This window comes from Ipomoea nil, unplaced genomic scaffold (assembly GCF_001879475.1).
Source record: "Ipomoea nil cultivar Tokyo-kokei standard unplaced genomic scaffold, Asagao_1.1 scaffold1310, whole genome shotgun sequence".
Classification (NCBI taxonomy): Eukaryota; Viridiplantae; Streptophyta; class Magnoliopsida; order Solanales; family Convolvulaceae; genus Ipomoea; species Ipomoea nil.
Genome location: NW_017617738.1, coordinates 1,065,754 through 1,071,750, shown reverse-complemented (window position 1 = coordinate 1,071,750; position 5,997 = coordinate 1,065,754). Strand labels below are relative to the sequence as shown.

At 35.8% G+C, this 5,997-nt stretch overlaps 1 long non-coding RNA gene across 3 annotated transcripts; it reads right to left on the bottom strand.

Annotated features, from left to right (window-relative positions):
• Positions 1-858: 858 nt before the first annotated feature.
• On the bottom strand, positions 859-4,094 carry LOC109185038. Of its 3 annotated transcripts, none has more exons than XR_002054921.1 (7): positions 4,030-4,094; positions 3,073-3,180; positions 2,541-2,842; positions 2,324-2,398; positions 1,737-1,890; positions 1,368-1,507; positions 859-1,246 (listed from the first exon to the last, which is right to left on the bottom strand). It is a non-coding gene; the product is annotated as an uncharacterized LOC109185038 (long non-coding RNA). The 3 variants fall into 3 exon arrangements; XR_002054920.1 differs by having other exon boundaries at positions 3,960-4,089; XR_002054922.1 differs by having other exon boundaries at positions 2,541-2,666; positions 3,960-4,089.
• Positions 4,095-5,997: the final 1,903 nt, after the last annotated feature.

Here is a 5,997-nt window from a genome sequence, read left to right as displayed (position 1 = left end):
TTCCGCTGTGTTTGATGTTTTGGTTAGTTATCTGCATGTTTAAGGTTTAATTCTGCATGAAAATTATGGGGTATTACATCTTAGCAAACCTTCCAAAAACAACAAAGCCAATCCTAGGCTCATCTCAAAATTAAGGCCAATCTACCGTAAAAAACTTGTGTAGCAAATCGGACCTTCACTAAATAATAAGGCTTAACAAATAAATAAAAGTATATTAGCTAAAGAGAGATTCAAACCTAAACTTATCCTAATATTAACCACAAGTTTTACCAACTAATCAAAGCACCCTTTTAATAATCTAATCAACAACATAGATCTATTAATCAATCTCAGTGATTCCCATTACACTAATAATGCCTTAAAAAAGATTTCATAAGCCAATGGGGATTTGATCCTTACACTGCTGGAAATTTGCCATTTTCCGACCACCGAAAAGTGGTCAGAAATGGCCTTAATTAGGTCGGAAAAGCCTGTTCCGACCTTTTTCCGATCAATTTGGGTGTCCGGAAAAATACCCCTAGCTATTTCCAACCACCAGAGAGAGTGGTCGGAAAGAGTAACCACTTTTCTAAAGCCGTCGAAAAAAATGGCCAAGAGAATAGTTAGGCCGGTCCAGATTTTCCGACCGCCAGTGGTCGAAAGTTTCGACCACTTTGGTGGTCGGAAAACTGGACGCAGTCAATAAAAAAAATCATTTCATTACAGAGAAATCTCTGTAATGAAATGAATATATATATATATATATATATATATATATATATATATATATATATATATATATATATATATATATATATATATATATTGTTGCAAGCTGGTAAGATATTTGCTAAAAAATCATAAAATACACATTTCATATTCTTGAAGAGAATTCATTCATCAATATGTTTGAAGATATTTGCTACTATTGCTAGTTTTTCCATTTCGACAAAATCATCCATTAGCCTCATCTCTGAAACTCCAATCATTTTCTGTTCAGAGTTACTCTTCTGGTCCTTATGATTCTTGAAATGCTCTAGTTCAGATATCAAAGCACAAGCCCAAGCTTCAGTAGAAACACTTTGATGCTCCTTCTTCGATTCATGGCTTGATATGGAGGAGATATCATTTGATATAGGTCCATAAATAGCCAGCTCTTCCTTCATTTCTGCATACAATCCTTCAATGCACTGGTAAGGTGAGTTAGCCTTCCATTCTTCTAACTCTTCCTTCAAACACATAATTTTAGCCTCCGCTTTCTTGTGAGCTAAATTTTGCATCAATTAACAAATTGCACAAAAGTTAGTTGGAAGGACTTTGCAGAAACAGGAAAAAAATTGAAAGAATCTTCAATACAACATGAATAAACAAAGAAATGAAGTTATCACCTGCAATGGCTTCTTCCGCCATTTTTGTGAACTTTGTGACTAATTCATCTTTAGCGTTGCACTCATCGAGAGCAGGTGCTAACTTCTCATCAAGGCTTCTCACCGATTCCTCAACAACAATAGAGCATGTTCTAGTAGCCCTAAAAAATAAAAGCATGTGTTTAGTAATTCCAGATAACATACCTGGTTATTATTCTCATCACTTACATCTGATGAGTCATCACTCCGCTTTCAGTATTGCTCATGAGAAGATTATTTGTATAATAAGAATGTGATAAATACTTAAAAGAGGCAACTAAATAAAGAAGAGGTAAAATAATTTAGGGTGAAAATTAAAAGGAATTCGACACCAAATCCACAACAATAGACCTTTGGGTGGCACCATCATTTCCTGAGATAGAAGCTGCTTTTTTGCTTTCGGCTTTGCCACCAGAACTTCCCTTTGATTTTTCCCAGAAACATTTTCCTTCCCTTCAGATGCCTTTGCATCTGATTCAGCATTTGCCTGCACTGTACTTGGGGCCTAAACATGGAAAAAAATACAGAATGAAAAGCTTCTCTTGGAGCCTAAACAAGCATCTGATTCAATTTTCTTATGTTCCTATAATGTTTATAGAAGGAAAAGGAACAGAGAGTGACAAGCATAAGCTTTTACTTGTATTTTCTTTTCTTCTTTTTAGGAATCAAAATCTCGAGCTATACATAATGCATGCAAACACCATGTACACAACTACTTAAAATGTCAAGGAAACCAATAAATGGAATTTAGATGTATACTGAACCCATTGGCCTCTAGGATATTGAAGAAGATACACAGTTGCATACTGCAGCCAAAATGAGCCATCATGATGTGAAGCTAGTGCTTAGAATGCATCAGATGATCACCACAGTGTAAATATGCTATAGAACATTTGTAAGAGAAACAAAAATCGGAATATGCACATTGCTATCAATACCTTGAGGCTTATCCTCAGTGAATTAATAGATGTTTCTTTCAAGCACCTTTCACCTTCATTTCGATAAATCAAAACCTGGCAGATAGTACACACTAATTCAATCTTAGAAAAAACACATGTAAAAGTAACATTGTTCAAGAGGTCGACATAACCCTTAGCAATCTTAAGCTAATCATCTTGTTAATAACCCAGAAAACAAGCTAGGATGAAAGAATACCTTGGGTGTGGGGATCCTTTGATGGGCTTATGTCCATATTTCCGCCATGAATAATCATCGGGTGGAATGTCTGAAAGCTTCATGCTTATGGCTGGAACTCTTGTTACCCTCTTCAATCTTAGCTTTCTGTTTTGATTACCAGTAATAGAATCAGCGATTCATCGAGGATAATAATCATTAATGATTGACAGAGAAAGAAAAAAAAAAACAAAAAAGAAAGGGAATTAATTTCTTTTTGAACAGTGGCATCGGCTGAAATTTAACTTCTGATTCAATCTCCAAACTATTATCTGATCTGCATACTGCCACCAAAATTGGACCACATCAAGATAGAGTGTAGATCAGTAGATGACTTGTATAACCATCCAGCAGATGTAATCACATACACAGTCAATTCTAGTCTAATTATAATATCACAAAACCAACAAAATTTTTCCTACTTCATCATTGGCAACTAAAAAGATTATAATTATTAGCAAAACCTCAGGTTTTTAAAAAATATAGTTTCAATAAGAAAGGGAAAGTTACGAACCTGAATTGGTTCAGTGCTGTGAGATTTGCAGTCCCAGACACGCAAAGATTTATCATAACCAGAAGATACAACTACAGTAGCATAATCATTAAACTTCACAGCATTCACCTGGCAATGATGTTGAAGAGGACAGTGTGAGGTAATAGTTGCAGACAATGCATTAATTTATAATACAGAAAGAAGTACATAATTACATATATATATATATATATATATATATATATATATATATATATATATATATATATATATATATATATATATATATATATATATATATACTGTATATATATAGTTAATAATAAGGAGCAATGGTTCCAGGCATTGGAAGTGCAGATAAAATACACATTTTACTAAATATATACACATAAATATATACACACACATAGGTAACCTGCAGATTCTGTTCCATTTGGAGTCAAATGATACTTAAGTTCTACAGTCTTGATATTATTGGCATCATGTAGTGATCAAGTGTTTAAAAGATGAGCTTCAAATACAACATACATTTAAGGGTGAAAAATATATTATCATAATTGTAATTTTCAGTGGTTTCAAATTCACACAAACTCTCAAAACCATATATAGAAAAGTCATATATGCAATTCAAAGCACTAAAGCAATTCAAAACACACACCAAATTATATAGATGTTAGCACAAAATAATTATCAGGAAAGCTATAATACCAAATTACATACACCAAATTAACAGTTGCTACTTAGAAAAATTCAGCACAGAATCTAGATACAGCTCCAATCTTAGAGTTAAGATGCCTTTAAAGTATTGCATTTATATATATTATTACTCTGTATTTTTGTCAAAAAAGAAAATGACACATGCTCTTTGATTGAACAATCTTTAAATGAAAGCAAGCAAAATTACATACCTATCAGCACCAAAACTCAGTTTGTTAAACTCCGCCAGTCTAGTGAAAGCAAGCAAAATTTCACCCTTACCTCCCCCGTCGGTTTGAGGCGACGACTAGCGAAAGGAGGAGCGTCGTCGGTTTGAGGCGATGCCTGCCGCTATAAGCTTGAATCTCCGGTTCTACTTCTTCCGGTGAGTATATTTTGAGCGAAAAGGGAGCAAATCCGTCCAGATCTGAGCCGTCCGATTCGGTTTTAGAGATTAGGAGAAGAAATAAATAACAAAAAATTCGAAGATTCGAAGGGAGACTTACCAGCGGTGGTGGAGGCCAGCACGCAGTGGCGGTGGCGGAGGCTAGTAGGGTCAGTAGTAGGTCGAGACGGAATGGCGACGTCGGCAGTTGCGTCTACTACAGGTCGCGGTGGTTCGCGGCGTTGGCGGAGGAGGCAACATCGGCTGAGAGATGGATGAGACGAAGGCTGAGATGAATAGTTTGAAGTAGTTGTAGTGGAGGAAATTATAAATGGTTTCAAGGGGTGACTGCTCGGTTGCTTGACCATCCGTTGATGGGAAGCAATGTCCAAAAATTAGAGTCTCATTAACGGAGCCCTGTTGGTTATAAGTATTTTTTTTTTTTTTAACAGTGTGAGGGCATTTTAGAGAAAGAATAAGCTTTCTCTCTGCTGCTTTTAGGAGGGTTTACAAGCGTCGCTTCTAACCACATTTAAATACTAGTCGGTATTTACTGACCACTACGAGAAAGTGGTCGGAAATTTCGACCACTTTCCGACTAGTGCAAACTTTGGACGAAAAAATTAAAAAAAATTCTTTTTCGCGACCACTTTTTTCGGTGGTCGAAATGAGGTCAGAAAAATGATAATTTCCAGCAGTTTTAGACCTCCCCTTAATTAAACAAAACCTTAACCAACTAAATTAGAAAACCACTTGGTAATCTAAACAATAACAAACTAATAAACACTAAATTAATCAACAATCAACAAAGGAAGTAGCGTCTTACCCCTTCCCATCTTTTACGTTCAGCCTGGAAGTCGCGGGTGGCACCACGGTCAGACCACCTCCCGCCACCATGCCCACTGTTACACTAAAGCCAGCACGTCGCCGGAAGAAGATGGGAGGGACGTGCTTCATTTGGCGAAGATTATATATTTAGGGAGGTAGATTATATATATTGGGCTTGATATTTGGTCTCACAACATAATATATACACATAAGGGCTTGGGGTAGTTGGGTCAAGTGATATGAACCTAGTCCAAGATTCAAATAAGATGGAGTATTGTCCCAAGAATGCTCTCAAAAGTAAAGATAGAGATGGATCAAAATACCTTAGACCTCACGAGAAACACTTAGTCCCGAATCCTCAAAGACTTTGAAGAATCTCATGTAGCTTCAAGTACCTCGATGATGCAATCTTCAATCAACTAGAGTCGGATCTAGTTTCCTTCGATTCAAGAACGAGTCCACGAACCTAAATCTAAGGTTGAAGAAAGGAAGATTGATTCAAGTCCACGAATCAATTTGCCAGTCGAGTCCACGACTAGCCACTAATTGAGTCCACAATTAGCCATAAGGTTTCTTACACAAGTGTAAAGAAAAACTTAAGAATTTTATTGAATTAAAAGCCTCCTTAAAACTGATATGGATGTGTCCTATTTATAGGTATAGGGCAACATTGTAATCCTAAATACATTAGGAAAAAGAGTCCTAAACCTAATCTAAAAAGCAAGCAAATATAGTCCGATTTAGAAAGGGATTTAAGAAATCCTTTCTAAATACAAACTAGTGTTTTCTCTTTAATTCCAAACAATTTAAAATAATGATGGCCACAAACAATATGGCTGATTTGGGCCTAATTTAATCTCCAAAATCAGCACTTAAACAATTATAAAAAGGCTTGAGTTCTTCTTCATCTTTTGCAAATGGGCTTGACTTGGATTTCCATCATCTTTGAACATCACCAATGAAGAGTTGCCTTAATTGTTTGGACTTAGGCCTTGTGATTGGCCCAATTGGTACTCTTAATGGATCTTCATTATGTT